General features: G+C 36.7%; 1 pseudogene across 1 annotated transcript; it reads right to left on the bottom strand.

The window, feature by feature from the left end:
* Positions 1–386: 386 nt before the first annotated feature.
* On the bottom strand, positions 387–4,195 carry LOC149203995 (glutamate--tRNA ligase, cytoplasmic-like; annotated as a pseudogene). Its single transcript, XR_016252344.1, has 6 exons — positions 4,029–4,195; positions 3,618–3,619; positions 3,461–3,555; positions 2,779–2,932; positions 1,081–2,507; positions 387–769 (listed from the first exon to the last, which is right to left on the bottom strand). The product of XR_016252344.1 is annotated as a glutamate--tRNA ligase, cytoplasmic-like (transcript).
* Positions 4,196–6,305: the final 2,110 nt, after the last annotated feature.

Below are 6,305 nucleotides of genomic sequence, written 5' to 3'. Positions count from 1 at the left end.
TACCTCTGCTATGTATATTTAGTCAACAATATGAAAGCTGTATGGTTAATACAGCACTTTGTCACTTTGTCAAATCAAGTGTAGGACAGATGCCTAATATCATGCACCATACAAATTGGAAGAAAATGGCACAAATAAGATTGCAAATTGCTGTAGAGTTCAACAAAAGTGTCCAGATTCAGAATTCAACCTAAGTTACAAAATACAAGCTGTGCAACTCTCTTAGCTCAAGCTAAGAAATAATAAAACTACACTCTCTAAGGCCCTTGGAGACAAAATAGTCACACAACCTTAACCAAATTCATTTACACCCAATTGCCCAAAATAATAGATGCTATTCTTTCAATAAATTACAGTTAGTATGGCAAAATCCAACTCTTAATGTGTTTGACACCAATTATGCCTTAGTCAAGAGAATGGCCCTTTCAAGACAGCCAGCTCTCTACCACTGTAAAGCAACTATAAAAATTTAGTACTACTCAATTTGCATTTCAGACACCGTTAAACACAGTCAGTCAAGAGGAAGGCCTTTTCAAGACAGACTGCTTTCTACCTTCAAGACAGACTGCTTTCTACCGTCAGGTATTCCAATCAGAACTACAGGCTTTGATGGCCTCAAATAGGGCACGTCACATCGGAAATATCCTTTCCTTTCCAGCTGTAAAATCTCGCCTCCTTTTAGGTTACGCATATTTGCATCGCCTATAGCTAGACTTTCCCATCTTGTACATGGATTGAGAACTTCAAGAAAATTATCAGTTTCCTCGAGCTGCAAAATATAAGTCAAGCAATCTGAGAACAGTTGAAGTTCATAAAGATAAATTATTTTATATAAGAACAAAAATCACGTGTTTGCAGAAAAAATATAATAACACAAAGAAAACATTCACATATCCAGAAAATTAAAAAAATTGCATACAGAAGAGAGTAAAAAGCCTAAAATTTTCGTCAAATTCATTTTAATACAGCAATTCTTGTGTGAAAGGCAGCTAAAAGCCACTGCTGCTACAACTTTACAGCTGTGGAAAATAAGCAAGAAGGAAAAAAATCTATTAAGTAAAACAAATGGTAAAAAAGTACCTTCTTTTTAGTAATTAAATGATCAAGCTCAACAAGAGACAGATTCACCAGCTCAGATATATTTGGAAGCCAGGTAAGCTTTAACTTTGTTGTTTTGACGGAGCCTTCAAGATGCAGCACTCCATTAAGATGTATAATGGTGCCATTCTTGTCCTTTTCAACATGTTGTATGATGGCATTGCCCCAATCCATCAGTGTTACCTCTTCGCCTTCTGAGACAGCAGCTGCATCAGCACCATCCAGCCAGATTTCTTTTGTGTAAGTAGTTGCTTTTTTCCCAGCTCCTTCATACTTTTTATGTCGGGGTGCAATTCTAACAAAAGGTTCTTCAGGCCCATTTGTTAAGCACAAAAGCACGCGACCTTCTTGAAAAACAGCAGTGTGTCAATCAGAAACTGATAACAAGAAGAGGCAACCGAGGAACTCTGAAATATAGCGTTACTTGAGAGAGAACCGAGGATCAAGGCCTCTTCGTATTATTCCTTGCACTGTTGGGAACCGAGGATCATCCCAACCCTCTACTTTACCGTTTGCTCAAAAGTGTGTAAACAAAACTTAAACGAGCATATCCTGTAAGACTTGAACGAAGAGCATGTGTCACACCCTCAATACATATGGGCATGCAAAGTCATACGTTGGATAAACTTTGTACTTGGACCCAACACGATGATGAGATGTAGGATTGCATCTATAATAAACAGGATCCCTAAGTGACTTATTTGCAGCCTGCATATCCATCTTCCCTCTAAGACAGCATTGCTTGCCCCTCTCAGACCCAGCAACCATTTCTTTCCACAAAGCCATATTTTGCTCCACGCTATTATTCCTATTCACTGACTCAATTCCATCCATTCTCTCCTTCTGCATCTGCTCTCGGGGTGTGTCATCTACATAGGACTTTCCCTCAGATATTAGTTTCTCAGCCATCTCCATTAACTGCGGAAAATAATCTGAAGTATATGTGGGTCCTTCTCCTTTGATACCGAGTGTATCCAAATCATTTAGAATATTCTCAACAAATTCATTACTCTCTTTAGCAGGGTTCGTGTCATCAAAGCGTATGATTAAGCGCCCTTTATACCTCTGAGCAAAGTATTGGTTTAAAAGAGCAGCCTTTGCATGCCCAATATGGAGATAACCACTTGGCTCAGGAGGGAAACGTGTACACATGTTTCCCATTTCAGCATCTGGCAGATCAATGTCAAAGGAACCCTCTGCTTTTTCTATTTCGTTGTTTTCACCTTTGATCCCAGTACCATCATTCTCTTTCTTATTCACCAACCCCGGCTTGCCAATTCCTCGTCTGCCTACATATTTTTGAATTACTTCACTCAGTACTGGATATTCTGACAATATTGAATTGTACCACCGGACTAGATTCTGAAACTTCTTTGATTTACGGATACTTTCCCATCTTTGCCCAGTGCCTGAGAACAAGAGAAGCCAAAAGTTTCATGATACATCTATCGTTCTGGATTTGTCTCTGCCTTGTAGTAAAACAAAAATATGTATATATAGACAAGCCTATATGCAATTGATGGGCAATAAATTCACATAACTTGTGAGAGAGCAAGAGATACAAACTAGTCCTGCGTGTGCAATGCCCTATGTATATGACCAACATGTGCATCAACTGATGATGAACTCATAAAAATAGATGCCTACAAATATATAAATGACCACTAATAAATAGCATACCTGCTAGACCAGACCAAACTGCTATATCAGCTACAGATAAACTATACCCAACCACAAAAGTCCGCAGTGACAGATAATTATCCACATAAGTACAAGATTTTTCAAATTCAGCTCCAGCCGAAAAGACATTGGCGTATTCCAACCATTCATCAATCTGGGATAATATCATACATTGATAAAATCAATTTCTAGCATTGCTTAAAAAATACATAGGAAGCACTCAGACACTCATAACATTGATTTTTAACATTGTTGCAACAAATATATAGAAAGAACTTAGCCAAATGAATATGCAATATATATATATAGCCCCAAGGGGTAAACTTGAGCTGTTAATTATATTTCTGTACATCTCAATTCCAGAAAATTCACTTCAATAACCACTGTGGAATGTAATTAGCTAATCCCTAGATAAATGGACAATGTATAAATAAGAAATAGTGAAAATTGAATTATGAACAATCAAATCTTTCTAAAGGGAGTAATAATTTTATTGGCTTAGGTTGCAACCAAGAAGGACTAGAAGTACAGTTTTCAATGTGCAAGGATGTACAACTAGACAAGGAAATGCTAAACAAGAGGAACTAGTCAAAACGTCAAGCAGTAGTCACAAGAAATGGAGTCTAAGAAAACTAATAGGATAAAAAAATTCATTAAATAGAGAAATGGCAAAGAGAATCACCTGAGCTGTCGCAAACGCATCACGGTTGTAAAAGTCAGGGACACTTGCAATGCAGCCAAGGTATCTTAATAATATTCCAGTTCCATGAAATTCTTCTTTGTAACAAGCACACAAGTAATCTTATGAACTCAAGTAATTCCATGTGCAACAGTAAAACCCCTCATCGCAATACTGAGCATCTCAGGCTCATTCACTTCTGTAATCCAGTCTCTTTAGAGCCCTTGGCTCATAAAAGATAAAATGGTCATAAAGTTCAATCAAATATGAGAAGATCTGAAAGAACTGTATATTTAACTAGTAAGAAACATATCCCTGCTTCAGAACCTTTTTAATTTTCAAAAACACTTCAGTGAAGTCTTATACTGTCCATGAATACTTATGCTAAAATGCAGCCTCCAGCTTAAATATAAAACAAGTATGGTAACCAAGGAATCATAATTTAGAATAGATGTTAATAACACGGTAACAGAACTGTAAAAGAATCATGCATATATGCAAACACAGCAAAAGATACAAAAGTATAATTCTCAAAACAGAAGAAAACATAATATAAACTATAGGAGCATACCCAGAAGGAAAGGAGAATGTTGGTGGTGACCCCGAAGGAAGCTTGGGATCAGCATTTATCGATATACCCGCAACTGCTGCTGTAGCAAAGACGGAAAGGGGTGGAGCTTCTTCTGCATATGCCAAAGCCACCTCCATTCTGTATGCACCAGATCATATACTCATTGTCATTCCCACAAGAGTTAAAGAAATGAAATAAGATGTCAATATTGCAAAACAAAAGACCAAAAAAGCAAGGAATATGCAGTGTTTCAAAATTCATAGGCAACAAAAATCTCGGCACCAGATATGAAGCTCAAATCTCCCTCTTTGTTCTGCAGGAAGGATATATTTTCAAAAAGTTTTGCAACATCAAAATACTTCATAAAAATGTAAGTTCCAGGGCATGGATTTGGTCAAGCATTATATTTCTTATATGGCATCATGTCATTCATCAAATATCCTTCCATTATTATATAAGTGGCTAATGCAAATAGTCAAATGGGGTTATCTCAGGTGGTTAGGTAGAATGGTTGTTATCTCCCCTACCCAGGTTCAATTCCCCGCGAGTGACATGATGATGAGAAATATTGTTGTAATGGCTGTGCCTATGAATATTGTTGTATTGACCCTCACTCTTGCCCTCAGACTGAGAGAGAGGATGATTTCCCTAGATAAAAAGGTAGCTAATGCAAATAACATAAAACCCCCACAGCAGAGTGCAACCTTGCACAAGCAATGAGCAGCAAAAATCTATCCCAGAGCAATTCTGAGTGTGACATGTGCAGACAGGTAGGACAGGCTGATGCATCAGCGATCTGTTGTAGATGTGTAGGTTAAATAATAGTTGACGCAATCAAAGTTGATAATAGGTTGGAGTGCATCATGCCAGAGTGGTCAGGAGCAGTTGTCCTCAACGCAACAGAGAAAACAAATTGAAAATCGACCTGTAGTATGTTCTCTACAATGGTATTAGATTTGTTTGAAGCATGATAAGCATAGTGCAAAGATCTAATTCTCATTGGTGGTTGTGATCAGCAGGTAGCAGAGCATTGTTCCTCTTGAGACAAATACCACTCTTGAGTAATCATCCCCCATAACATTATTATAGGGCATCCTAAGTTCCTTATGGCAGTTTAACCATCTAAACCCTAACCTTAATACTACATTGGTCACTTATCATTAACATTTATAGTGACCATATTACATAAACATCTATTCTTGTGTTATACTTTAACACTCACCAAATTCAGTAATATAGTCATACTCGATGAAACTGCCATGGATGACCTTCACTATGCTATTTGAAGCACTTGCATTACCAAAAGTTGTTTCTTAAAACCCTAAATAATTTTTGTACTCCATCACCATCCTTGATTTACTAACGAAATATTAAAGTACAATCATTCAAAATTATTCAATAAGACCGTTTCTAAATAGGGAAAAGAAACAACCATGCACTTATGGAAGATAGAAGATTCAAAGGTTCATAAGAAGTCAACAAAAATAACACCACAACGAGAGTCACATATTTTTATTAATCCTTTCAATATTAACATAATTTCTTCGACAAGACATGCTCCAAGACCTTAAAAACTAAAAACAAATAGTCAACAAAGTAGGACTACATCAAATGAAAATCAACGAAGGTATTAAGGACTCATTAAAGCTACCAAGTGGCAAACAAGCAAGTATAGAGTTCAAATATTCAACTTGAAGAAAACTCAATCTTTGTTCAACCCGGGTCGATTTGGCCAATATATTAACTTCGTAATTTATAGTTGGGATTTTCCTACAAGATATATCCTAGCCATATCAGTGTAAGATACATATCCTTGACATATTAATGCAATATACATATCCTAGTCATATCTGAGATGTATCCTAGCCATATCCAATCCGCATTCAATTTTGTATCTGTATCGAATATGGGATATACTGTCCCCAAGACCCTGCAAAGACATATCCAATAACTTAGGATGGAATTCAACGCATGGGTCTCAATAATTTTACTACTGCAATCATGTTGCAAATGAAATTTTGCTCATCAACATAGGGATAAAGAGAGCACACATATTTATAAACATGTGCATTGTAATGTTAATGTTGAATATTATAACATGTGACCAAAGTGTAAAATGTAATATGTAAAAGATGGGTGGTTAAACCACCATAACCACAAAAGGATGCTATAAATATGAGATGAGAAATGATATACCTTGAGTGCGAGAGATGTAACATTAATGTAGCATAACACTCCTAATGTATATTGAATGAGTATGCAATCCCCAAAAATGAC

This window comes from Pinus tabuliformis, chromosome 1_2, assembly GCF_031772625.1.
Source record: "Pinus tabuliformis cultivar Carrire ecotype Pingquan chromosome 1_2, CPIR1, whole genome shotgun sequence".
Taxonomy (NCBI): domain Eukaryota; kingdom Viridiplantae; phylum Streptophyta; class Pinopsida; order Pinales; family Pinaceae; genus Pinus; species Pinus tabuliformis.
Note: the sequence above shows the minus strand (reverse complement) of the source record. Positions and strands in the feature narration are given on the sequence as shown.